Source organism: Scyliorhinus torazame, chromosome 1, assembly GCF_047496885.1.
Source record: "Scyliorhinus torazame isolate Kashiwa2021f chromosome 1, sScyTor2.1, whole genome shotgun sequence".
In the NCBI taxonomy this organism is placed as follows: domain Eukaryota; kingdom Metazoa; phylum Chordata; class Chondrichthyes; order Carcharhiniformes; family Scyliorhinidae; genus Scyliorhinus; species Scyliorhinus torazame.
In genome coordinates, this window is record NC_092707.1 from 408263354 (window position 1) to 408289877 (window position 26524).

Below are 26524 nucleotides of genomic sequence, written 5' to 3' on the forward strand. Positions count from 1 at the left end.
CATAACAGATAAACATGAAGGATTTTCGAAAAATAGCCCAAGGTTGTGTTTTCCGATAAATGCACGACTGTCATCGTCGTCGCTAACGATTTTTAAATATCCTGTGTGTGACACATCACTGTAACTGCAACTGATAGTCCATGAACTCTGTTGTCACACAGAATCTTTATCCTTCTGACTCAGTCCCTTACATAAAGCAGTCTTTACTTGGCAAACCGCTTTCATCTCTGGCAACTGTCTCGCTGAAAGATCCATTATGTAGGAGAGAGAAAGACCATGTCTTGTTTCTTGCAGTTCAATGAGCATTCATACTTTTATGTCCGGAAATGTCACCAGTCTCTGAGCCCCAATTAACACTGACCTTCCCAAAGGAATTCCACGCAACAGGAAGCTTTAAACAATGGCCAGACACCGAGAGGAGATGGTTCAAATACTGAGTGAGCTCTCTGTTAAAAACAGACAAAATGGGAAAGATAAGCAGCCAAAAACAGAGAGCAATGAAAAAACAGGAGACATTGCAGTGGTTGTGACATATGGAATAGGAGCTGGAATAGGCCATTCATCCCTCTGTGACTGTTCTATCATTCAATAAGATCATGGCTGATCATATACCTCGACCCCACCTTCATACATTATCAACATATCCTTCATTTTTCACAGCAATCAAAAATCTACTGATCTCTGCCTTGAATATACTCAACAACTGAGCATGTACTGTTCTCAGGGATAGAGGGTTGGAGTGAAGAATGTCTCCACGTCTCTGTCCAAAAAGGCTGGCCCCTTATCCTGGGAGTGTGACCCCGCCCCCCCCTCCCCCCCTAGTTCTTGACTCCCCAGCCAGGGAAACATGCTTTCAGCATCCACACCTTCAAGACCCCGAAGAGCATTATATGTTTCAATTAATCCACCTTTCATTCCTTCAAACTCCGGAAAATAGTCGCCTAGTCTACCCAATCTCTCCGAATTGGACATTCCTCGCAAGCCAGGAATCGGACTGGTCAACCGCATCGTACTCCCATTAAGGCAAGTATACCTTTCTTCGGCACGGGTACCAGCATTGTACACAGTATGTATACACAATGCTGTATACAGTCACAGTGAGGCTTCTTCATCATTCTACTTGGCACTTTGTTACAAAAGTTTTAAGTACATTGAGTCATGGCGTGATAGAGGTTTACAGCATGGAGACAGGCCCTTCGGCCCAACTTGTCCATGCCGCCCAGTTTTACCACTAAGTTAATCCCAATTGCCCGCATTTGTCCCATATCCCTCGATACCCATCCTACCCATATAACTGTCAAAAAGCTTTTTAAAAGAGAAAACTGTGCCCACCTCTACTACTGCCTCTGGCAGCTCTTTCCCAACACTCACAACCCTCTGTGTGAAAATTTTGCCCCTCTGGACTCTATTGTATCTCTCCCCTCTCACCTTAAACCTATGCCCACTGGTTTTAGGAAAGATGTTGACTGTCTACCTTATCTATGCCCCTCATTATTTTATAGACCTCTATAAGATCACCCTTAAGCCTCCTACGCTCCAGGGGAAAAAAGTCCCAGCCTATCCAGCCTCTCCTTATAACTCAGACCATCAAGTCCTGGTAGCATCCTCGTAAATCTCTTCTGCACTCTTTCTAGTTTAACAATATCCTTCCTATAATAGGGTGACCAGAACTGAACACAGTATTCCATGTGTGGCCTTACTCATGTCTTGTACAACTTCAACAAGATGTCCCAACGCCTTTATTCAATGCTCTGACCAATAAAACCTAGCGTGCTGAATGCCTTCGTCACCACCCTGTCCACCTGCGACTCCACCTCCAAGGAGCAATGAACCTGTACCCCTAGATCTCTTTGTTCTGTAACTCTCCCCAACTCCCTACCATTAACTGAGTTGGTCCTGTCCTGATTCGATCTACCAAAATGCATCTCCTCACATTTATCCAAATTAAACTCCAGCTGGCCCAACTGATCAAGATCCCATTGCAATCCGAGATAATCTTCTTCACTGTCACCTATGCCATCAACCTTGGTGTCATACAAACTTACTAACCATGCCTTCTACATTCTAATCCAAATCATTAATATATACAACAAGTAACAGTGGACCCAGCACCGATCCCCGAGGCACACCGCTGGTCACAGGCCTCCAGTTTGAAAAACAACCCTCCACAACCTCCCTTTGTCTTCGGTCGCCGAGACAATTTTGTATCCAATTGGCTACCTCACTCTGGATTCCGTGAGATTTAACCTTTTGCAACAACCTACCATGCGGCAACTTGCCAAAGGCCTTGCTAAAGTCCATGTAGACAACGTCGATCGCACTGCCCTCATCTACCTTCTTGGTTACCCCTTCAAAAAACTCAATCAAATTGGTGAGACATGACTTTCCCCTGACAATTCCCCTTCATGTTCAATAACACACAGCGGGGCAAGATCAAGAACAATAAGATCTTGAGCTGGAGGGTCGAGCTCTCCACCTACAACTATGAGATTTTGTATCACCCCGGTAAGCTCAACGAACCCTCAGACGCCCTATCCCGAGGTACATGTGCCAGCGCACAAGTAGACCGACTCCGGATCCTTCACAAAAGCCTTTGTCACCCGGGAGTCAGACGGTTGTACCATTTCATAAAGGCCCGCAACCTGCCCTACTCCGTCGAGGAAATATGGAAAATCACCAGGAACTGCCAGGTCTGTGCGGAGTGCAAGCCACACTTCTACCGGCCGGACCGTGTGTGCCTGGTGAAGGCCTCCCGCCCCTTTGAACGCCTCAGCGTTGATTTCAAATGGCCCCTCCCCTCCACCGACCGTAACACGTATGTGGTAAACCATTGTGTTCTTATATTAAGGGTTGTACGGTAGAACCTGCACTACAGGTTCACCTAGGCCCCTGCATGCTAGCTCCGCCCAGGAGCCGGGTTATAAATATGCGTGACCTTCAGCTCGCAGCCATTTTGTCAGCTGCTGTAGGAGGCCACACTTCAGATACTAATAAAGCCTCAGTTTGAATTCAACTTCGTCTCCAGCCAGATTGATCGTGCCTCAAATTATTAGTATCTGATTCAGAAGATGGACCTCCGGATTAAACCAGGTCGATTGCAGCTGGATCCACACGCAAGCGACGCCAGAAAGGACTTCCAGCACTGGCGAGCTTGTTTTGAAGCGTATATCAACGCGGCGCCGACCCCTGTTCCAGACGCTCAGAAGATTCAAATCTTGTACTCCAGACTCAGCTCTAAAGTCTTCCCGCTGATCCAAGATGCGCCCAATTACGCTGATGCCATGACACGACTCAAAGAAAATTATGAGCAGAAGACGAACACGCTCTTCGCCAGACACACGCTCGCAACGCGTACTCAACTACCTGGTGAGTCAATCGAGGACTTCTGGAGGGCCCTGATCCCACTAGTGCGGGACTGTGACTACCAGGATGTTACAGCTAAGGAGCACTCAGATCTCCTTATGCGGGACGCTTGTGTAACTGGGATTAGTTCTGATGTTATCAGGCAGCGGCTCCTCGAAGGGCCACGCGCGACCTCGCAGAGACGAAAACACTAACGCTCTCCATGACGGTCGCTCTGCGCAATGTCCAGTCCTACGCCCCCAACCGCGTGGCCCACTCCTCCTACGCTTCATGGGCCCAACAGGCAGCCACCCCAGCGAGGGCGCTACCCACCCAATACGCCTGCGCTACGTGCCAGTCAGTGATCTCCGGGGACCCCCGATGCTATTTTTGCGGCAAACAAAGACACCCCCACCAACGCTGACCGGCCCGCACTGCCCTTTGTAAGGCCTGCGAGAAGAAGGACCACTACGCAGCGGTGTGCCAGGACCGCTCAGCGGCAGCGGTCGCCCCCATTCTCCCCTCCCCAGGCCATGTGCGAGCAATGGGCGCTGCCATCTTCTCCCCCGCACAACATGTGCGTTTCATGGGCGCCGCCATCTTGCTCCACCCCCGCAACGTGCGTCCTATGGGCACCGCCATTTTGTGACCCCCAGGACCTCCGGGCGCCGCCATCTTGTCCACCCCGCAGCACATGGAGACCAACGGCGTTTCAGGACCCCGACGCAGTGGCCGCCTCACTACCCGATGATCAACCACGACTCGCATCCATGGCAATCGACCAGTCCAGACCACACGCTCTGACCAACGCATCCACCAGCGTGAAAGTCAATGGCCATGTGACCTCCTGCCTACTGGACTCTGGGAGCACCGACAGCTTTGTACATCCAAACACGGTAACGCGCTGCTCCCTTAAAGTACACCCTACCAATCAAAGTATCTCCCTGGCCTCCGGATCCCATCGCGTAGCGATCCGGGGGTACTGCACAGTCACGCTCACAGTCCAAGGCGTAGAGTTCCACGGCTTTCGCCACTACGTCCTCCCTAACCTCTGCGCTGCACTTATCCTCGGCCTGGACTTCCAGTGCAACCTCCAGAGCCTGACCCTTAAATTCGGCGGACCCTTATCACCCCTCACTGTGTGCGGCCTCGCGACCCTAAAGGTCGATCCTCCTTCCCTCTTTGACAATCTAACTCCAGATTGTAAACCCGTCGCCACCAGGAGCAGATGGTACAGCACCCAGGATAAGGCCTTCATCAGGTCCGAGGCCTAGCGGTTGCTTCAGGAGGGAGTAATCGAGGCCAGCAACAGCCCCTGGAGAGCTCAAGTGGTAGCAGTTAAGTCTGCGGAGAAAAACCGAATGGTCATGGACTACAGACAGACCATCAACAGGGACACGCAGCTCAACGCGTACCCCCTCCCACGCATATCTGAATTGGTTAACCTGATTGCACAGTACCGGGTCTTCTCAACGGTGGACCTGGAATCCGCCGACCACCAGCTCCCCATCCGTAAATCGGACTGGCCATACACGGCCTTCGAGGCAGACGGCCAGCTATATCACTTCCTTAGGGTCCCCTTCAACATCACCAATGGGGTTTCGGTCTTCCAAAGGGAGATGGACCGAATGATCGACCTTGCGGGCCACGTTTCCGTACCTAGACAATGTGACCATCTGCGGCCATGATCAGCAGGATCACGCCGCCAACCTCGCTAAATTTCTCCGCACCGCCACTCTCCTCAACCTCACGTATAACAAGGAGAAGTGTGTGTTCCGTGCAAACCGCTTAGCCATCATCGGCTACGTGGTCCAGAACGGAGTTCTGGGGCCCAATCCCGACCGCATGCGCCCCCTCATGGAGCTTCCCCTCCCCCACTGCCCCAAGGCCCTCAAACGCTGCCTGGGGTTCTTCTCGTATTACGCTCAGTGGGTCCCAAACTATGCGGACAAGGCCCGCCCACTCATACAGTCCACTCATTTCCCCCTGACGCAGAGGCCCAACAGGCCTTCGCCCGGATCAGAGCTGTTATTGCCAAGGCCACAATGCACGCTGTAGACGAAACACTTCCTTTCCAAGTAGAAAGCGACGCATCGGACATCGCCCTTGCCGCCACCCTCAACCAGGCAGGCAGGCCCGTGGCATTCTTTTCCCGCACCCTCCATGCCTCCGAAATTCGGCACTCATCCATCGAAAAGGAGGCCCAGGCTATTGTTGAGGCTGTGCGACATTGGAGGCATTACCTGGCCGGCAGGAGATTCACTCTCCCCACTGAACAACGGTCGGTAGCCTTCATGTTCAACCACACAGCGAGGCAAGATCAAAAATGACAAAATCTTGCGGTGGAGAATCGAGCTCTCCACCTATAACTACGAGATTAAGCATCGCCCTGGCAAACTCAACGAGCCCCCAGATGCCCTATCCCGAGGTACATGTGCCAGCGCACAGTTAGACCAACTCCGGACCCTGCACGACAGCCTTTGTCACCCAGGGGTCACTCGGTTGTACCACTTCATTAAGGCATGAAATTTTCCCTACTCCGTCGAGGAAGTAAGGACGATCACCAAGGACTGCCAGGTCTGTGCGGAGTGCAAACCGTACTTCTACCGGCCGGACCGCGCGCACCTGGTGAAGGCCTCCCGCCCCTTTGAACGCCTCAGCGTGGATTTCAAAGGCCCCCTCCCCTCCTCCGACCGACACACGCATTTCCTCAGTGTGATCGATGAATACTCCCGTTTTCCCTTCGCCATCCCATGCCCTGACTTGACGTCTGCCACCGTCATTAAAGCCCTTAATTCTATCTTCACTCTGTTCGGCTTCCCCACCTACATCCACAGTGACAGGGGATCCTCATTCATGAGTGATGAGCTACGTCAGTTCCTGCTCAGCAGGGGTATCGCCTCCAGCAGGACGACGAGCTACAACCCCCGAGGAAACGGACAGGTAGAAAGGGAGAATGGGACGGTATGGAGGGCCGTCCAGCTGGCTCTACGATCCAGAAATCTCCCAGCCTCCCGCTGGCAAGACGTCCTCCCTGATGCACTCCACTCCATTCGCTCATTACTCTGCACCGCTACCAACAGTACACCACATGAATGTCTTTTGGCCTTCCCCAGGAAGTCCACATCCGGGGTGTCGCTCCCAACTTGGCTTACAGCTCCAGGACCAGTCCTGCTCCGTAGGCACGTCCGACTCCACAAGGCGGACCCGTTGGTGGAGAGGGTGCACTCGCTCCATGCAAGCCCCCAGTTTGCCTACGTGGCGTTCCCCGACGACCGCCAGGATACTGTCTCCCTCAGGGACCTGGCACCAGCAGGTTCCACACACACACCCCCCTCCGGCCCGGCGCCACCCTCCCCTCCACCTGCAAAACACACTCTGCCCCCGCTCAAAACTACCACTGTCCCCCCCTCAAAACTCCCACTGTCCCCCCGTCAAAACTCCCCCCTAAAAACTCACAATCCCCATCCCTCAAAACTCACACTGACCCCGCCCTCAAAACTACCCCCTAAAAACTCACACTCCCCACCCCTCAAAACTCACACTGTCCCCGCCCTCAATACTCCCACTGTCCCCCCTCAAAACTCACACTGTGCCCCCCTAAAAACTCACTCTGTCCCCCCTCAAAACTCACACTCCCCCCCCCTCAAAACTCACACTGACCCCGCCCTCAAAACTCCCACTGCCCCCCCAAAACTCACACTCCCCCCCTCAAAACTCACACTGACCCCGCCCTCAAAACTCCCCCCTAAAAACTCACACTCCCCACCCCTCAAAACTCACACTGTCCCCCCTCAAAACTCACACTGTCCCCCCCAAAACTCACACTGTGCCCCCCTAAAAACTCACTCTGTCCCCCCTCAAAACTCACACTCCCCCCCTCAAAACTCACACTGACCCCCCTCAAAACTCACACTGTCCCCCCCAAAACTCACACTGTGCCCCCCTAAAAACTCACTCTGTCCCCCCTCAAAACTCACACTCCCCCCCCCTCAAAACTCACACTGACCCCGCCCTCAAAACTCACACTGTGCCCCCCTCAAAACTCACTCTGTCCCCCTCAAAACTTACTCTGTCCCCCCTCAAAACTCAGTCTGCCCCCTCAAAACTCACTCTGTCCCCCCTCAACACTCACTCTGTCCTCCCTCAAAACTCACTCTGTCCCCCCTCAAAACTTACTCTGTCCCTCCTCAAAACTCACTCTGTCCCCCCTCAAAACTCACTCTGTTCCCCCTCAAAACTCACTCTGTCCCCCCTCAGAACTCACTCTGTCCCCCCTCAAAATTCACTCTATCCCCCCTCAAAACTCACTCTGTTCCCCCTCAAAACTCACTATGTCCCCCATCAAAACTCACTCTGACCCCCCCTCAAAACTCACACTGACCCCCCCTTAAAACTCACTCTGTCACCCCTCAAAACTCACTCTGTTCCCCCTCAAAACTCACTCTGTCCCCCCTCAGAACTCACTCTGTCCCCCCTCAAAATTCACTCTATCCCCCCTCAAAACTCACTCTGTTCCCCCTCAAAACTCACTATGTCCCCCATCAAAACTCACTCTGACCCCCCCTCAAAACTCACACTGACCCCCCCTTAAAACTCACTCTGTCACCCCTCAAAACTCACACTGACCCCCCCTCAAAATTCACTCTGTCAGCCCCTCAAAATTCACTCTGTTCCCCCTTCAAAACTCACACTGTGCCCCCCTCAAAACTCACTCTGTCACCCCCTCAAAACTCACTATGTCCCCCTCAAAACTTACTCTGTCCCCCCTCAAAACTCACTCTGTCCCCCCTCAAAACTCACTCTGTTCCCCTCAAAACTCACTCTGTCCCTCCTCAAAACTCACTCTGTACCCCCTCAAAATTCACTCTGTCCCCCTCAAAACTCACTCTGTCCCCCCATCAAAACTAACTCTGTCCCCCCTCAAAACTCACTCTGTCCCCCCTCAACACTCACTCTGTCCCACCTCAATACTCACGCTGTCCCCTCCTCAAAACTCACACTGATCCCCTCAAAACTCACACTGATCCCCCTCAAAACTCACTCTGTCCCCCCTCAAAACTCACTCTGTCCCCCATCAAAACTCACTCTGACCCCCCCTCAAAACTCACACTGACCCCCCTCAAAACTCACTCAGTTCCCCCTTCAAAACTCACACTGTGCCCCCCTCAAAACTCAATCTGTCACCTCCTCAAAACTCACTCTGTCCCCCCTCAAAACTCACACTGACCCCCCTCAAAACTCATACTGACCCCCCTCAAAACTCACACTGACCCCCCTCAAAACTCACACTGACCCCCCTCAAAACTCACTCTGTCCCCCTCAAAACTCACTCTGTCCCCCCTCAAAACTCACACTGACCCCCCCTGAAAACTCACCCTGTTTCCCCTCAAAACTCACATTGACCCCCCCTCAAAATTCACTCCGTCTCCCCATAAAACTCACTCTGTCCCCCCTCAAAACTCAGTCTGTCCCCATCAAAACTCACTCTGTCCCCCCTCAAAACTCATTCTGTCCTCCTTCAAAACTCACTCTGTCCCCCCTCAAAACTCACTCTGTCCCCCATCAAAACTCACACAGACCTCCCTCAAAACTCACTCTGTCCCCCTCAAAACTCACTCTGTCCGCCTCAAAACTCACTCTGTCCCCCTCAAAACTCACTCTGTCCCCCCCTCAAAACTCACTCTGTCCCCCCTCAAAACTCACACTGACCCCGCTCAAAACTCACTCTGTCCCCCTCAAAACTCACTCTGTCCCCCCTCAAAACTCACGCTGTCACACCTCAAAACTCACACTGACCCCCCTCAAAACTCACACTGACCCCCCTCAAAACTCACTCTGTCCCCCCTCAAAACTCACTCTGTCCCCCCTCAAAACTCACTCTGTCCCCCCTCAAAGCTCACACTGACCCCCCTCAAAACTCACTCTGTCCCCCCTCAACACTCACTCTGTCCCGCCTCAATACTCACTCTGTCCCCTCCTCAAAACTCACACTGATCCCCTCAAAACTCACACTGATCCCCCTCAAAACTCACTCTGTCCCCGTCAAAACTCACTCTGTTCCCCCCTCAAAACTCAGACTGAATCCCCCTGTAAACTCACATTGACACCCCCTCCAAACTCACTCTGTCCCCCCTCAAAACTCACTCTGTCCCCCCATCAAAACTCAGACTGACCACCCCTCAAAACTCACACTGACCCCCCCTGAAAACTCACCCTGTTTCCCCTCAAAACTCACATTGACCCCCCCTCAAAATTCACTCCGTCCCCCCTCAAAACTCACTCTGTTCCCCCTCAAAACTCACTCTGTTCCCCCCTCAAAACTCACACTGTGCCCCCCTCAAAACTCACTCTGTCCCCCCTCAAAACTCACTGTGTCCCCCCTCAAAACTCACTCTGTCCCCCCTCAAAACTCACTATGTCCCCCCTCAAAACTCACACTTAACCCCCTAAAACTCACTCTGTCCCCCCATAAAACTCACAATGTCCCTCCTCAAAACTCATTCTGTCCCCCCCTCAAAACTCACTCTGTCCCCCCTCAAAACTCAGTCTGTCCCCCTCAAAACTCACTCTGTCCCCCCTCAAAACTCAGTCTGTCCCACTCAAAACTCACTCCGTCCCCCCTCAAAACTCAGTCTGTCCCACTCAAAACTCACTCTGTCCCCCCTCAAAACTCACTCTGTCCTCCCTCAAAACTCACTCTGTCCCCCCTCAAAACTCAATCTGTTCCCCCTCCAAACACACACTGTGCCCCCCTCAAAACTCACTCTGTCCCCCATCAAAACTCACACAGACCTCCCTCAAAACTCACTCTGTCCCCCTCAAAACTCACTCTGTCCCCCTCAAAACTCACTCTGTCCCCCCTCAAAACTCACTCTGTCCCCCTCAAAACTCACTCTGTCCCCCCCTCAAAACTCACTCTGTCCCCCCTCAAAACTCAGTCTGTCCCCCTCAAAATTCACTCTGTCCCCCCTCAAAACTCAGTCTGTCCCCCTCAAAACTCACTCTGTCCCCCCTCAAAACTCACTCTGTCCTCCCTCAAAACTCACTCTGTCCCCCCTCAAACTCACTCTGTTCCCCCTCCAAACACATACTGTGCCCCCCTCAAAAATCACTCTGTCCCCCTCAAAACTCACACTGACCCCCCACAAAACTCACTCTGTCCCCCCTCAAAACTCACTCTGTCCCCCTCAAAACTCACTCTGTCCCCCCTCAAAACTAACTCTGTCCCCCATCAAAACTCACACTGACCCCCCTCAAAACTCACTCTGTCCTTCTCAAAACTCACTCTGTCCCCCCTCAAAACTCACTCTGTCCCCCCTCAAAACTCACGCTGTCACACCTCAAAACTCACACTGACCCCACTCAAAACTCACTCTGTCCCCCCTCAAAACTTACTCTGTCCCCCCTCAAAACTCACTCTGTCCCCCCTCAAAACTCACACTGACCCCCCTCAAAACTCACTCTGTCCCCCTCAAAACTCACTCTGTCCCCCCTCAAATCTCACGCTGTCACACCTCAAAACTCACACTGACCCCCCTCAAAACTCACACTGACCCCACTCAAAACTCACTCTGTCCCCCCTCAAAACTCACTCTGTCCCCCCTCAAAACTCACTCTGTCCCCCCTCAAAACTCACACTGACCCCCCTCAAAACTCACTCTGTCCCCCCTCAACACTCACTCTGTCCCGCCTCAATACTCACTCTGTCCCCTCCTCAAAACTCACACTGATCCCCTCAAAACTCACACTGATCCCCCTCAAAACTCACTCTGTCCCCGTCAAAACTCACTCTGTTCCCCCCTCAAAACTCAGACTGAATCCCCCTGTAAACTCACATTGACAGCCCCTCCAAACTCACTCTGTCCCCCCTCAAAACTCACTCTGTCCCCCCATCAAAACTCAGACTGACCACCCCTCAAAACTCACACTGACCCCCCCTGAAAACTCACCCTGTTTCCCCTCAAAACTCACATTGACCCCCCCTCAAAATTCACTCCGTCCCCCCTCAAAACTCACTCTGTTCCCCCTCAAAACTCACTCTGTTCCCCCCTCAAAACTCACACTGTGCCCCCCTCAAAACTCACTCTGTCCCCCCTCAAAACTCACTGTGTCCCCCCTCAAAACTCACTCTGTCCCCCCTCAAAACTCACTATGTCCCCCCTCAAAACTCACACTTAACCCCCTAAAACTCACTCTGTCCCCCCATAAAACTCACACTGTCCCTCCTCAAAACTCACTCTGTCCCCCCCTCAAAACTCACTCTGTCCCCCCTCAAAACTCAGTCTGTCCCCCTCAAAACTCACTCTGTCCCCCCTCAAAACTCAGTCTGTCCCACTCAAAACTCACTCCGTCCCCCCTCAAAACTCAGTCTGTCCCACTCAAAACTCACTCCGTCCCCCCTCAAAACTCAGTCTGTCCCACTCAAAACTCACTCTGTCCCCCCTCAAAACTCACTCTGTCCTCCCTCAAAACTCACTCTGTCCCCCCTCATAACTCACTCTGTTCCCCCTCCAAACACACAGTGTGCCCCCCTCAAAACTCACTCTGTCCCCCATCAAAACTCACACAGACCTCCCTCAAAACTCACTCTGTCCCCCTCAAAACTCACTCTGTCCCCCTCAAAACTCACTCTGTCCCCCCTCAAAACTCACTCTGTCCCCCTCAAAACTCACTCTGTCCCCCCCTCAAAACTCACTCTGTCCCCCCTCAAAACTCAGTCTGTCCCCCTCAAAATTCACTCTGTCCCCCCTCAAAACTCAGTCTGTCCCCCTCAAAACTCACTCTGTCCCCCCTCAAAACTCACTCTGTCCTCCCTCAAAACTCACTCTGTCACCCCTCAAAACTCACTCTGTTCCCCCTCCAAACACATACTGTGCCCCCCTCAAAAATCACTCTGTCCCCCTCAGAACTCACACTGACCCCCCCCAAAACTCACTCTGTCCCCCCTCAAAACTCACTCTGTCCCCCTCAAAACTCACTCTGTCCCCCCTCAAAACTAACTCTGTCCCCCATTAAAATTCACACTGACCCCCCTCAAAACTCACTCTGTCCTTCTCAAAACTCACTCTGTCCCCCCTCAAAACTCACGCTGTCACACCTCAAAACTCACACTGACCCCACTCAAAACTCACTCTGTCCCCCCTCAAAACTTACTCTGTCCCCCCTCAAAACTCACTCTGTCCCTCCTCAAATCTCACTCTGTTCCCCTCAAAACTCACTCTGTCCCCCCTCAAAACTCACTCTGTCTCCCCTCAAAATTCACTCTGTCCCCCCTCAAAATTCACTCTGTCCCCCCATCAAAACTCACTCTGTCCCTCCTCAAAACTCACTCTGTCCCCCCTCAACACTCACTCTGTCCGCCTCAATACTCACTCTGTCCCCTCCTCAAAACTCACACTGATCCCCTCAAAACTCACACTGATCCCCCTCAAAACTCACTCTGTCCCCCGTCAAAACTCACTCTGTTCCCCCCTCAAAACTAAGACTGAATCTTCCTGAAAACTCACATTGACACCACCTCCAAACTCACTCTGTCCCCCCTCAAAACTCACTCTGTCCCCCCATCAAAACTCAGACTGACCACCCCTCAAAACTCACACTGACCCCCCTGAAAACTCACCCTGTTTCCCCTCAAAATTCACATTGACCCCCCCTCAAAATTCACTCTTTTCCCTACTCAAAACACACACTGACCCTCCCTCAAAACTCACTCTGTCCCCCATCAAAACTCACTCTGTTCCCCCTCAAAACTCACTCTGTTCCCCCCTCAAAACTCACACTGTGCCCCCCTCAAAACTCACTCTGTCCCCCCTCAAAACTCACTGTGTCCCCCCTCAAAACTCACTCTGTCCCCCCTCAAAACTCACTCTGTCCACCCTCAAAACTCACACTTAACCCCCTAAAACTCACCCTGTCCCCCCCTCAAAACTCACTCTGTCCCCCCTCAAAACTCAGTCTGTCCCACTCAAAACTCACTCTGTCCCCCCTCAAAACTCAGTCTGTCCCACTCAAAACTCACTCTGTCCCCCCTCAAAACTCACTCTGTCCCCCCTCAGAACTCACTCTGTCCCCCCTCAAAACTCAGTCTGTCCCACTCAAAACTCACTCTGTCCCCCCTCAAAACTCACACTGACCCCCCCTTAAAACTCACTCTGTCACCCCTCAAAACTCACTCTGTTCCCCCTCAAAACTCACTCTGTCCCCCCTCAGAACTCACTCTGTCCCCCCTCAAAATTCACTCTATCCCCCCTCAAAACTCACTCTGTTCCCCCTCAAAACTCACTATGTCCCCCATCAAAACTCACTCTGACCCCCCCTCAAAACTCACACTGACCCCCCCTTAAAACTCACTCTGTCAGCCCCTCAAAATTCACTCTGTTCCCCCTTCAAAACTCACACTGTGCCCCCCTCAAAACTCACTCTGTCACCCCCTCAAAACTCACTATGTCCCCCTCAAAACTTACTCTGTCCCCCCTCAAAACTCACTCTGTCCCCCCTCAAAACTCACTCTGTTCCCCTCAAAACTCACTCTGTCCCTCCTCAAAACTCACTCTGTACCCCCTCAAAATTCACTCTGTCCCCCTCAAAACTCACTCTGTCCCCCCATCAAAACTCACTCTGTCCCCCCTCAAAACTCACTCTGTCCCCCCTCAACACTCACTCTGTCCCACCTCAATACTCACGCTGTCCCCTCCTCAAAACTCACACTGATCCCCTCAAAACTCACACTGATCCCCCTCAAAACTCACTCTGTCCCCCCTCAAAACTCACTCTGTCCCCCATCAAAACTCACTCTGACCCCCCCTCAAAACTCACACTGACCCCCCTCAAAACTCACTCAGTTCCCCCTTCAAAACTCACACTGTGCCCCCCTCAAAACTCAATCTGTCACCTCCTCAAAACTCACTCTGTCCCCCCTCAAAACTCACACTGACCCCCCTCAAAACTCATACTGACCCCCCCTCAAAACTCACACTGATCCCCCTCAAAACTCACACTGACCCCCCTCAAAACTCACTCTGTCCCCCTCAAAACTCACTCTGTCCCCCCTCAAAACTCACACTGACCCCCCCTGAAAACTCACCCTGTTTCCCCTCAAAACTCACATTGACCCCCCCTCAAAATTCACTCCGTCCCCCCATAAAACTCACTCTGTCCCCCCTCAAAACTCAGTCTGTCCCCATCAAAACTCACTCTGTCCCCCCTCAAAACTCACTCTGTCCTCCTTCAAAACTCACTCTGTCCCCCCTCAAAACTCACTCTGTCCGCCTCAAAACTCACTCTGTCCCCCTCAAAACTCACTCTGTCCCCCCCTCAAAACTCACTCTGTCCCCCCTCAAAACTCACACTGACCCCGCTCAAAACTCACTCTGTCCCCCTCAAAACTCACTCTGTCCCCCCTCAAAACTCACGCTGTCACACCTCAAAACTCACACTGACCCCCCTCAAAACTCACACTAACCACCCTCAAAACTCACTCTGTCCCCCCTCAAAACTCACTCTGTCCCCCCTCAAAACTCATTCTGTCCCCCCTCAAAATTCACTCTATCCCCCCTCAAAACTCACTCTGTTCCCCCTCAAAACTCACTATGTCCCCCATCAAAACTCACTCTGACCCCCCCTCAAAACTCACACTGACCCCCCCTTAAAACTCACTCTGTCACCCCTCAAAACTCACTCTGTTCCCCCTCAAAACTCACTCTGTCCCCCCTCAGAACTCACTCTGTCCCCCCTCAAAATTCACTCTATCCCCCCTCAAAACTCACTCTGTTCCCCCTCAAAACTCACTATGTCCCCCATCAAAACTCACTCTGACCCCCCCTCAAAACTCACACTGACCCCCCCTTAAAACTCACTCTGTCAGCCCTTCAAAATTCACTCTGTTCCCCCTTCAAAACTCACACTGTGCCCCCCTCAAAACTCACTCTGTCACCCCCTCAAAACTCACTATGTCCCCCTCAAAACTTACTCTGTCCCCCCTCAAAACTCACTCTGTCCCCCCTCAAAACTCACTCTGTTCCCCTCAAAACTCACTCTGTCCCTCCTCAAAACTCACTCTGTACCCCCTCAAAATTCACTCTGTCCCCCTCAAAACTCACTCTGTCCCCCCATCAAAACTCACTCTGTCCCCCCTCAAAACTCACCCTGTCCCCCCTCAACACTCACTCTGTCCCACCTCAATACTCACGCTGTCCCCTCCTCAAAACTCACACTGATCCCCTCAAAACTCACACTGATCCCCCTCAAAACTCACTCTGTCCCCCCTCAAAACTCACTCTGTCCCCCATCAAAACTCACTCTGACCCCCCCTCAAAACTCACACTGACCCCCCTCAAAACTCACTCAGTTCCCCCTTCAAAACTCACACTGTGCCCCCCTCAAAACTCAATCTGTCACCTCCTCAAAACTCACTCTGTCCCCCCTCAAAACTCACACTGACCCCCCTCAAAACTCATACTGACCCCCCCTCAAAACTCACACTGACCCCCCTCAAAACTCACACTGACCCCCCTCAAAACTCACTCTGTCCCCCTCAAAACTCACTCTGTCCCCCCTCAAAACTCACACTGACCCCCCCTGAAAACTCACCCTGTTTCCCCTCAAAACTCACATTGACCCCCCCTCAAAATTCACTCCGTCCCCCATAAAACTCACTCTGTCCCCCCTCAAAACTCAGTCCGTCCCCATCAAAACTCACTCTGTCCCCCCTCAAAACTCACTCTGTCCTCCTTCAAAACTCACTCTGTCCCCCCTCAAAACTCACTCTGTCCGCCTCAAAACTCACTCTGTCCCCCTCAAAACTCACTCTGTCCCCCCCTCAAAACTCACTCTGTCCCCCCTCAAAACTCACACTGACCCCGCTCAAAACTCTCTCTGTCCCCCTCAAAACTCACTCTGTCCCCCCTCAAAACTCACGCTGTCACACCTCAAAACTCACACTGACCCCCCTCAAAACTCACACTAACCACCCTCAAAACTCACTCTGTCCCCCCTCAAAACTCACTCTGTCCCCCCTCAAAACTCATTCTGTCCCCCCTCAAAACTCACACTGACCCCCCTCAAAACTCACTCTGTCCCCCCTCAACACTCACTCTGTCCCGCCTCAATACTCACTCTGTCCCCTCCTCAAAACTCACACTGATCCCCTCAAAACTCACACTGATCCCCCTCAAAACTCACTCTGTCCCCGTCAAAACTCACTCTGTTCCCCCCTCAAAACTCAGACTGAATCCCCCTGTAAACTCACATTGACACCCCCTCCAAACTCACTCTGTCCCCCCTCAAAACTCACTCTGTCCCCCCATCAAAACTCAGACTGACCACCCCTCAAAACTCACACTGACCCCCCCTGAAAACTCACCCTGTTTCCCCTCAAAACTCACATTGACCCCCCCTCAAAATTCACTCCGTCCCCCCTCAAAACTCACTCTGTTCCCCCTCAAAACTCACTCTGTTCCCCCCTCAAAACTCACACTGTGCCCCCCTCAAAACTCACTCTGTCCCCCCTCAAAACTCACTGTGTCCCCCCTCAAAACTCACTCTGTCCCCCCTCAAAACTCACTATGCCCCCCTCAAAACTCACACTTAACCCCCTAAAACTCACTCTGTCCCCCCATAAAACTCACACTGTCCCTCCTCAAAACTCATTCTGTCCCCCCCTCAAAACTCACTCTGTCCCCCCTCAAAACTCAGTCTGTCCCCCTCAAAACTCACTCTGTCCCCCCTCAAAACTCAGTCTGTCCCCCTCAAAACTCACTCTGTCCCCCCTCAAAACTCAGTCTGTCCCACTCAAAACTCACTCCGTCCCCCCTCAAAACTCAGTCTGTCCCACTCAAAACTCACTCCGTCCCCCCTCAAAACTCAGTCTGTCCCACTCAAAACTCACTCTGTCCCCCTCAAAACTCACTCTGTCCTCCCTCAAAACTCACTCTGTCCCCCCTCAAAACTCACTCTGTTCCCCCTCCAAACACACACTGTGCCCTCCTCAAAACTCACTCTGTCCCCCATCAAAACTCACACAGACCTCCCTCAAAACTCACTCTGTCCCCCTCAAAACTCACTCTGTCCCCCTCAAAACTCACTCTGTCCCCCCTCAAAACTCACTCTGTCCCCCTCAAAACTCACTCTGTCCCCCCCTCAAAACTCACTCTGTCCCCCCTCAAAACTCAGTCTGTCCCCCTCAAAATTCACTCTGTCCCCCCTCAAAACTCAGTCTGTCCCCCTCAAAACTCACTCTGTCCCCCCTCAAAACTCACTCTGTCCTCCCTCAAAACTCACTCTGTCCCCCCTCAAACTCACTCTGTTCCCCCTCCAAACACATACTGTGCCCCCCTCAAAAATCACTCTGTCCCCCTCAAAACTCACACTGACCCCCCACAAAACTCACTCTGTCCCCCCTCAAAACTCACTCTGTCCCCCTCAAAACTCACTCTGTCCCCCCTCAAAACTAACTCTGTCCCACATCAAAACTCACACTGACCCCCCTCAAAACTCACTCTGTCCTTCTCAAAACTCACTCTGTCCCCCCTCAAAACTCACGCTGTCACACCTCAAAACTCACACTGACCCCACTCAAAACTCACTCTGTCCCCCCTCAAAACTTACTCTGTCCCCCCTCAAAACTCACTCTGTCCCCCCTCAAAACTCACACTGACCCCCCTCAAAACTCACTCTGTCCCCCTCAAAACTCACTCTGTCCCCCCTCAAATCTCACGCTGTCACACCTCAAAACTCACACTGACCCCCCTCAAAACTCACACTGACCCCACTCAAAACTCACTCTGTCCCCCCTCAAAACTCACTCTGTCCCCCCTCAAAACTCACTCTGTCCCCCCTCAAAACTCACACTGACCCCCCTCAAAACTCACTCTGTCCCCCCTCAACACTCACTCTGTCCCGCCTCAATACTCACTCTGTCCCCTCCTCAAAACTCACACTGATCCCCTCAAAACTCACACTGATCCCCCTCAAAACTCACTCTGTCCCCGTCAAAACTCACTCTGTTCCCCCCTCAAAACTCAGACTGAATCCCCCTGTAAACTCACATTGACAGCCCCTCCAAACTCACTCTGTCCCCCCTCAAAACTCACTCTGTCCCCCCATCAAAACTCAGACTGACCACCCCTCAAAACTCACTCTGTCCCCCGTCAACACTCACTCTGTCCCGCCTCAATACTCACTCTGTCCCCTCCTCAAAACTCACACTGATCCCCTCAAAACTCACACTGATCCCCCTCAAAACTCACTCTGTCCCCGTCAAAACTCACTCTGTTCCCCCCTCAAAACTCAGACTGAATCCCCCTGTAAACTCACATTGACAGCCCCTCCAAACTCACTCTGTCCCCCCTCAAAACTCACTCTGTCCCCCCATCAAAACTCAGACTGACCACCCCTCAAAACTCACACTGACCCCCCCTGAAAACTCACCCTGTTTCCCCTCAAAACTCACATTGACCCCCCCTCAAAATTCACTCCGTCCCCCCTCAAAACTCACTCTGTTCCCCCTCAAAACTCACTCTGTTCCCCCCTCAAAACTCACACTGTGCCCCCCTCAAAACTCACTCTGTCCCCCCTCAAAACTCACTGTGTCCCCCCTCAAAACTCACTCTGTCCCCCCTCAAAACTCACTATGTCCCCCCTCAAAACTCACACTTAACCCCCTAAAACTCACTCTGTCCCCCCATAAAACTCACACTGTCCCTCCTCAAAACTCACTCTGTCCCCCCCTCAAAACTCACTCTGTCCCCCCTCAAAACTCAGTCTGTCCCCCTCAAAACTCACTCTGTCCCCCCTCAAAACTCAGTCTGCCCCACTCAAAACTCACTCCGTCCCCCCTCAAAACTCAGTCTGTCCCACTCAAAACTCACTCCGTCCCCCATCAAAACTCAGTCTGTCCCACTCAAAACTCACTCTGTCCCCCCTCAAAACTCACTCTGTCCTCCCTCAAAACTCACTCTGTCCCCCCTCATAACTCACTCTGTTCCCCCTCCAAACACACAGTGTGCCCCCCTCAAAACTCACTCTGTCCCCCATCAAAACTCACACAGACCTCCCTCAAAACTCACTCTGTCCCCCTCAAAACTCACTCTGTCCCCCTCAAAACTCACTCTGTCCCCCCTCAAAACTCACTCTGTCCCCCTCAAAACTCACTCTGTCCCCCCCTCAAAACTCACTCTGTCCCCCCTCAAAACTCAGTCTGTCCCCCTCAAAATTCACTCTGTCCCCCCTCAAAACTCAGTCTGTCCCCCTCAAAACTCACTCTGTCCCCCCTCAAAACTCACTCTGTCCTCCCTCAAAACTCACTCTGTCCCCCCTCAAAACTCACTCTGTTCCCCCTCCAAACACATACTGTGCCCCCCTCAAAAATCACTCTGTCCCCCTCAGAACTCACACTGACCCCCCCCAAAACTCACTCTGTCCCCCTCAAAACTCACTCTGTCCCCCTCAAAACTCACTCTGTCCCCCCTCAAAACTAACTCTGTCCCCCATCAAAATTCACACTGACCCCCCTCAAAACTCACTCTGTCCTTCTCAAAACTCACTCTGTCCCCCCTCAAAACTCACGCTGTCACACCTCAAAACTCACACTGACCCCACTCAAAACTCACTCTGTCCCCCCTCAAAACTTACTCTGTCCCCCCTCAAAACTCACTCTGTCCCTCCTCAAATCTCACTCTGTTCCCCTCAAAACTCACTCTGTCCCCCCTCAAAACTCACTCTGTCCCCCCTCAAAATTCACTCTGTCCCCCCTCAAAATTCACTCTGTCCCCCCATCAAAACTCACTCTGTCCCTCCTCAAAACTCACTCTGTCCCCCCTCAACACTCACTCTGTCCGCCTCAATACTCACTCTGTCCCCTCCTCAAAACTCACACTGATCCCCTCAAAACTCACACTGATCCCCCTCAAAACTCACTCTGTCCCCCGTCAAAACTCACTCTGTTCCCCCCTCAAAACTCAGACTGAATCCTCCTGAAAACTCACATTGACACCACCTCCAAACTCACTCTGTCCCCCCTCAAAACTCACTCTGTCCCCCCATCAAAACTCAGACTGACCACCCCTCAAAACTCACACTGACCCCCCTGAAAACTCACCCTGTTTCCCCTCAAAATTCACATTGACCCCCCCTCAAAATTCACTCTTTTCCCCCCTCAAAACTCACACTGACCCTCCCTCAAAACTCACTCTGTCCCCCATCAAAACTCACTCTGTTCCCCCTCAAAACTCACTCTGTTCCCCCCTCAAAACTCACACTGTGCCCCCCTCAAAACTCACTCTGTCCCCCTCAAAACTCACTCTGTCCTCCCTCAAAACTCACTCTGTCCCCCCTCAAAACTCACTCTGTTCCCCCTCCAAACACACACTGTGCCCTCCTCAAAACTCACTCTGTCCCCCATCAAAACTCACACAGACCTCCCTCAAAACTCACTCTGTCCCCCTCAAAACTCACTCTGTCCCCCTCAAAACTCACTCTGTCCCCCCTCAAAACTCACTCTGTCCCCCTCAAAACTCACTCTGTCCCCCCCTCAAAACTCACTCTGTCCCCCCTCAAAACTCAGTCTGTCCCCCTCAAAATTCACTCTGTCCCCCCTCAAAACTCAGTCTGTCCCCCTCAAAACTCACTCTGTCCCCCCTCAAAACTCACTCTGTCCTCCCTCAAAACTCACTCTGTCCCCCCTCAAACTCACTCTGTTCCCCCTCCAAACACATACTGTGCCCCCCTCAAAAATCACTCTGTCCCCCTCAAAACTCACACTGACCCCCCACAAAACTCACTCTGTCCCCCCTCAAAACTCACTCTGTCCCCCTCAAAACTCACTCTGTCCCCCCTCAAAACTAACTCTGTCCCCCATCAAAACTCACACTGACCCCCCTCAAAACTCACTCTGTCCTTCTCAAAACTCACTCTGTCCCCCCTCAAAACTCACGCTGTCACACCTCAAAACTCACACTGACCCCACTCAAAACTCACTCTGTCCCCCCTCAAAACTTACTCTGTCCCCCCTCAAAACTCACTCTGTCCCCCCTCAAAACTCACACTGACCCCCCTCAAAACTCACTCTGTCCCCCTCAAAACTCACTCTGTCCCCCCTCAAATCTCACGCTGTCACACCTCAAAACTCACACTGACCCCCCTCAAAACTCACACTGACCCCACTCAAAACTCACTCTGTCCCCCCTCAAAACTCACTCTGTCCCCCCTCAAAACTCACTCTGTCCCCCCTCAAAACTCACACTGACCCCCCTCAAAACTCACTCTGTCCCCCCTCAACACTCACTCTGTCCCGCCTCAATACTCACTCTGTCCCCTCCTCAAAACTCACACTGATCCCCTCAAAACTCACACTGATCCCCCTCAAAACTCACTCTGTCCCCGTCAAAACTCACTCTGTTCCCCCCTCAAAACTCAGACTGAATCCCCCTGTAAACTCACATTGACAGCCCCTCCAAACTCACTCTGTCCCCCCTCAAAACTCACTCTGTCCCCCCATCAAAACTCAGACTGACCACCCCTCAAAACTCACTCTGTCCCCCGTCAACACTCACTCTGTCCCGCCTCAATACTCACTCTGTCCCCTCCTCAAAACTCACACTGATCCCCTCAAAACTCACACTGATCCCCCTCAAAACTCACTCTGTCCCCGTCAAAACTCACTCTGTTCCCCCCTCAAAACTCAGACTGAATCCCCCTGTAAACTCACATTGACAGCCCCTCCAAACTCACTCTGTCCCCCCTCAAAACTCACTCTGTCCCCCTCAAAACTCACTCTGTCCCCCCTCAAAACTAACTCTGTCCCCCATTAAAATTCACACTGACCCCCCTCAAAACTCACTCTGTCCTTCTCAAAACTCACTCTGTCCCCCCTCAAAACTCACGCTGTCACACCTCAAAACTCACACTGACCCCACTCAAAACTCACTCTGTCCCCCCTCAAAACTTACTCTGTCCCCCCTCAAAACTCACTCTGTCCCTCCTCAAATCTCACTCTGTTCCCCTCAAAACTCACTCTGTCCCCCCTCAAAACTCACTCTGTCTCCCCTCAAAATTCACTCTGTCCCCCCTCAAAATTCACTCTGTCCCCCCATCAAAACTCACTCTGTCCCTCCTCAAAACTCACTCTGTCCCCCCTCAACACTCACTCTGTCCGCCTCAATACTCACTCTGTCCCCTCCTCAAAACTCACACTGATCCCCTCAAAACTCACACTGATCCCCCTCAAAACTCACTCTGTCCCCCGTCAAAACTCACTCTGTTCCCCCCTCAAAACTCAGACTGAATCTTCCTGAAAACTCACATTGACACCACCTCCAAACTCACTCTGTCCCCCCTCAAAACTCACTCTGTCCCCCCATCAAAACTCAGACTGACCACCCCTCAAAACTCACACTGACCCCCCTGAAAACTCACCCTGTTTCCCCTCAAAATTCACATTGACCCCCCCTCAAAATTCACTCTTTTCCCTACTCAAAACACACACTGACCCTCCCTCAAAACTCACTCTGTCCCCCATCAAAACTCACTCTGTTCCCCCTCAAAACTCACTCTGTTCCCCCCTCAAAACTCACACTGTGCCCCCCTCAAAACTCACTCTGTCCCCCCTCAAAACTCACTGTGTCCCCCCTCAAAACTCACTCTGTCCCCCCTCAAAACTCACTCTGTCCACCCTCAAAACTCACACTTAACCCCCTAAAACTCACCCTGTCCCCCCCTCAAAACTCACTCTGTCCCCCCTCAAAACTCAGTCTGTCCCACTCAAAACTCACTCTGTCCCCCCTCAAAACTCAGTCTGTCCCACTCAAAACTCACTCTGTCCCCCCTCAAAACTCACTCTGTCCCCCCTCAGAACTCACTCTGTCCCCCCTCAAAACTCAGTCTGTCCCACTCAAAACTCACTCTGTCCCCCCTCAAAACTCACACTGACCCCCCCTTAAAACTCACTCTGTCACCCCTCAAAACTCACTCTGTTCCCCCTCAAAACTCACTCTGTCCCCCCTCAGAACTCACTCTGTCCCCCCTCAAAATTCACTCTATCCCCCCTCAAAACTCACTCTGTTCCCCCTCAAAACTCACTATGTCCCCCATCAAAACTCACTCTGACCCCCCCTCAAAACTCACACTGACCCCCCCTTAAAACTCACTCTGTCAGCCCCTCAAAATTCACTCTGTTCCCCCTTCAAAACTCACACTGTGCCCCCCTCAAAACTCACTCTGTCACCCCCTCAAAACTCACTATGTCCCCCTCAAAACTTACTCTGTCCCCCCTCAAAACTCACTCTGTCCCCCCTCAAAACTCACTCTGTTCCCCTCAAAACTCACTCTGTCCCTCCTCAAAACTCACTCTGTACCCCCTCAAAATTCACTCTGTCCCCCTCAAAACTCACTCTGTCCCCCCATCAAAACTCACTCTGTCCCCCCTCAAAACTCACTCTGTCCCCCCTCAACACTCACTCTGTCCCACCTCAATACTCACGCTGTCCCCTCCTCAAAACTCACACTGATCCCCTCAAAACTCACACTGATCCCCCTCAAAACTCACTCTGTCCCCCCTCAAAACTCACTCTGTCCCCCATCAAAACTCACTCTGACCCCCCCTCAAAACTCACACTGACCCCCCTCAAAACTCACTCAGTTCCCCCTTCAAAACTCACACTGTGCCCCCCTCAAAACTCAATCTGTCACCTCCTCAAAACTCACTCTGTCCCCCCTCAAAACTCACACTGACCCCCCTCAAAACTCATACTGACCCCCCCTCAAAACTCACACTGATCCCCCTCAAAACTCACACTGACCCCCCTCAAAACTCACTCTGTCCCCCTCAAAACTCACTCTGTCCCCCCTCAAAACTCACACTGACCCCCCCTGAAAACTCACCCTGTTTCCCCTCAAAACTCACATTGACCCCCCCTCAAAATTCACTCCGTCCCCCCATAAAACTCACTCTGTCCCCCCTCAAAACTCAGTCTGTCCCCATCAAAACTCACTCTGTCCCCCCTCAAAACTCACTCTGTCCTCCTTCAAAACTCACTCTGTCCCCCCTCAAAACTCACTCTGTCCGCCTCAAAACTCACTCTGTCCCCCTCAAAACTCACTCTGTCCCCCCCTCAAAACTCACTCTGTCCCCCCTCAAAACTCACACTGACCCCGCTCAAAACTCACTCTGTCCCCCTCAAAACTCACTCTGTCCCCCCTCAAAACTCACGCTGTCACACCTCAAAACTCACACTGACCCCCCTCAAAACTCACACTAACCACCCTCAAAACTCACTCTGTCCCCCCTCAAAACTCACTCTGTCCCCCCTCAAAACTCATTCTGTCCCCCCTCAAAATTCACTCTATCCCCCCTCAAAACTCACTCTGTTCCCCCTCAAAACTCACTATGTCCCCCATCAAAACTCACTCTGACCCCCCCTCAAAACTCACACTGACCCCCCCTTAAAACTCACTCTGTCACCCCTCAAAACTCACTCTGTTCCCCCTCAAAACTCACTCTGTCCCCCCTCAGAACTCATTCTGTCCCCCCTCAAAATTCACTCTATCCCCCCTCAAAACTCACTCTGTTCCCCCTCAAAACTCACTATGTCCCCCATCAAAACTCACTCTGACCCCCCCTCAAAACTCACACTGACCCCCCCTTAAAACTCACTCTGTCAGCCCTTCAAAATTCACTCTGTTCCCCCTTCAAAACTCACACTGTGCCCCCCTCAAAACTCACTCTGTCACCCCCTCAAAACTCACTATGTCCCCCTCAAAACTTACTCTGTCCCCCCTCAAAACTCACTCTGTCCCCCCTCAAAACTCACTCTGTTCCCCTCAAAACTCACTCTGTCCCTCCTCAAAACTCACTCTGTACCCCCTCAAAATTCACTCTGTCCCCCTCAAAACTCACTCTGTCCCCCCATCAAAACTCACTCTGTCCCCCCTCAAAACTCACTCTGTCCCCCCTCAACACTCACTCTGTCCCACCTCAATACTCACGCTGTCCCCTCCTCAAAACTCACACTGATCCCCTCAAAACTCACACTGATCCCCCTCAAAACTCACTCTGTCCCCCCTCAAAACTCACTCTGTCCCCCATCAAAACTCACTCTGACCCCCCCTCAAAACTCACACTGACCCCCCTCAAAACTCACTCAGTTCCCCCTTCAAAACTCACACTGTGCCCCCCTCAAAACTCAATCTGTCACCTCCTCAAAACTCACTCTGTCCCCCCTCAAAACTCACACTGACCCCCCTCAAAACTCATACTGACCCCCCCTCAAAACTCACACTGACCCCCCTCAAAACTCACACTGACCCCCCTCAAAACTCACTCTGTCCCCCTCAAAACTCACTCTGTCCCCCCTCAAAACTCACACTGACCCCCCCTGAAAACTCACCCTGTTTCCCCTCAAAACTCACATTGACCCCCCCTCAAAATTCACTCCGTCCCCCCATAAAACTCACTCTGTCCCCCCTCAAAACTCAGTCCGTCCCCATCAAAACTCACTCTGTCCCCCCTCAAAACTCACTCTGTCCTCCTTCAAAACTCACTCTGTCCCCCCTCAAAACTCACTCTGTCCGCCTCAAAACTCACTCTGTCCCCCTCAAAACTCACTCTGTCCCCCCCTCAAAACTCACTCTGTCCCCCCTCAAAACTCACACTGACCCCGCTCAAAACTCACTCTGTCCCCCTCAAAACTCACTCTGTCCCCCCTCAAAACTCACGCTGTCACACCTCAAAACTCACACTGACCCCCCTCAAAACTCACACTAACCACCCTCAAAACTCACTCTGTCCCCCCTCAAAACTCACTCTGTCCCCCCTCAAAACTCATTCTGTCCCCCCTCAAAACTCACACTGACCCCCCTCAAAACTCACTCTGTCCCCCCTCAACACTCACTCTGTCCCGCCTCAATACTCACTCTGTCCCCTCCTCAAAACTCACACTGATCCCCTCAAAACTCACACTGATCCCCCTCAAAACTCACTCTGTCCCCGTCAAAACTCACTCTGTTCCCCCCTCAAAACTCAGACTGAATCCCCCTGTAAACTCACATTGACACCCCCTCCAAACTCACTCTGTCCCCCCTCAAAACTCACTCTGTCCCCCCATCAAAACTCAGACTGACCACCCCTCAAAACTCACACTGACCCCCCCTGAAAACTCACCCTGTTTCCCCTCAAAACTCACATTGA

General features: G+C 52.3%; 1 protein-coding gene across 5 annotated transcripts in view; it reads right to left on the reverse strand.

Moving 5' to 3' along the window:
- Positions 1-26524, reverse strand: part of LOC140428287 (uncharacterized) — a 64964-nt gene that overhangs the window by 11847 nt on the left and 26593 nt on the right. For 2 of the 5 annotated variants that reach the window (XM_072514605.1, XM_072514596.1), the window contains exon 2: positions 362-446. The exons of 2 other annotated variants lie outside the window; for them this stretch is intronic. The gene's annotated coding sequence lies outside the window, so the exon portion shown is untranslated. Of the gene's footprint in view, positions 1-191; positions 291-361; positions 447-26524 lie in introns of those variants that run through there. One more of the 5 variants, XM_072514642.1, reaches the window with a different exon arrangement.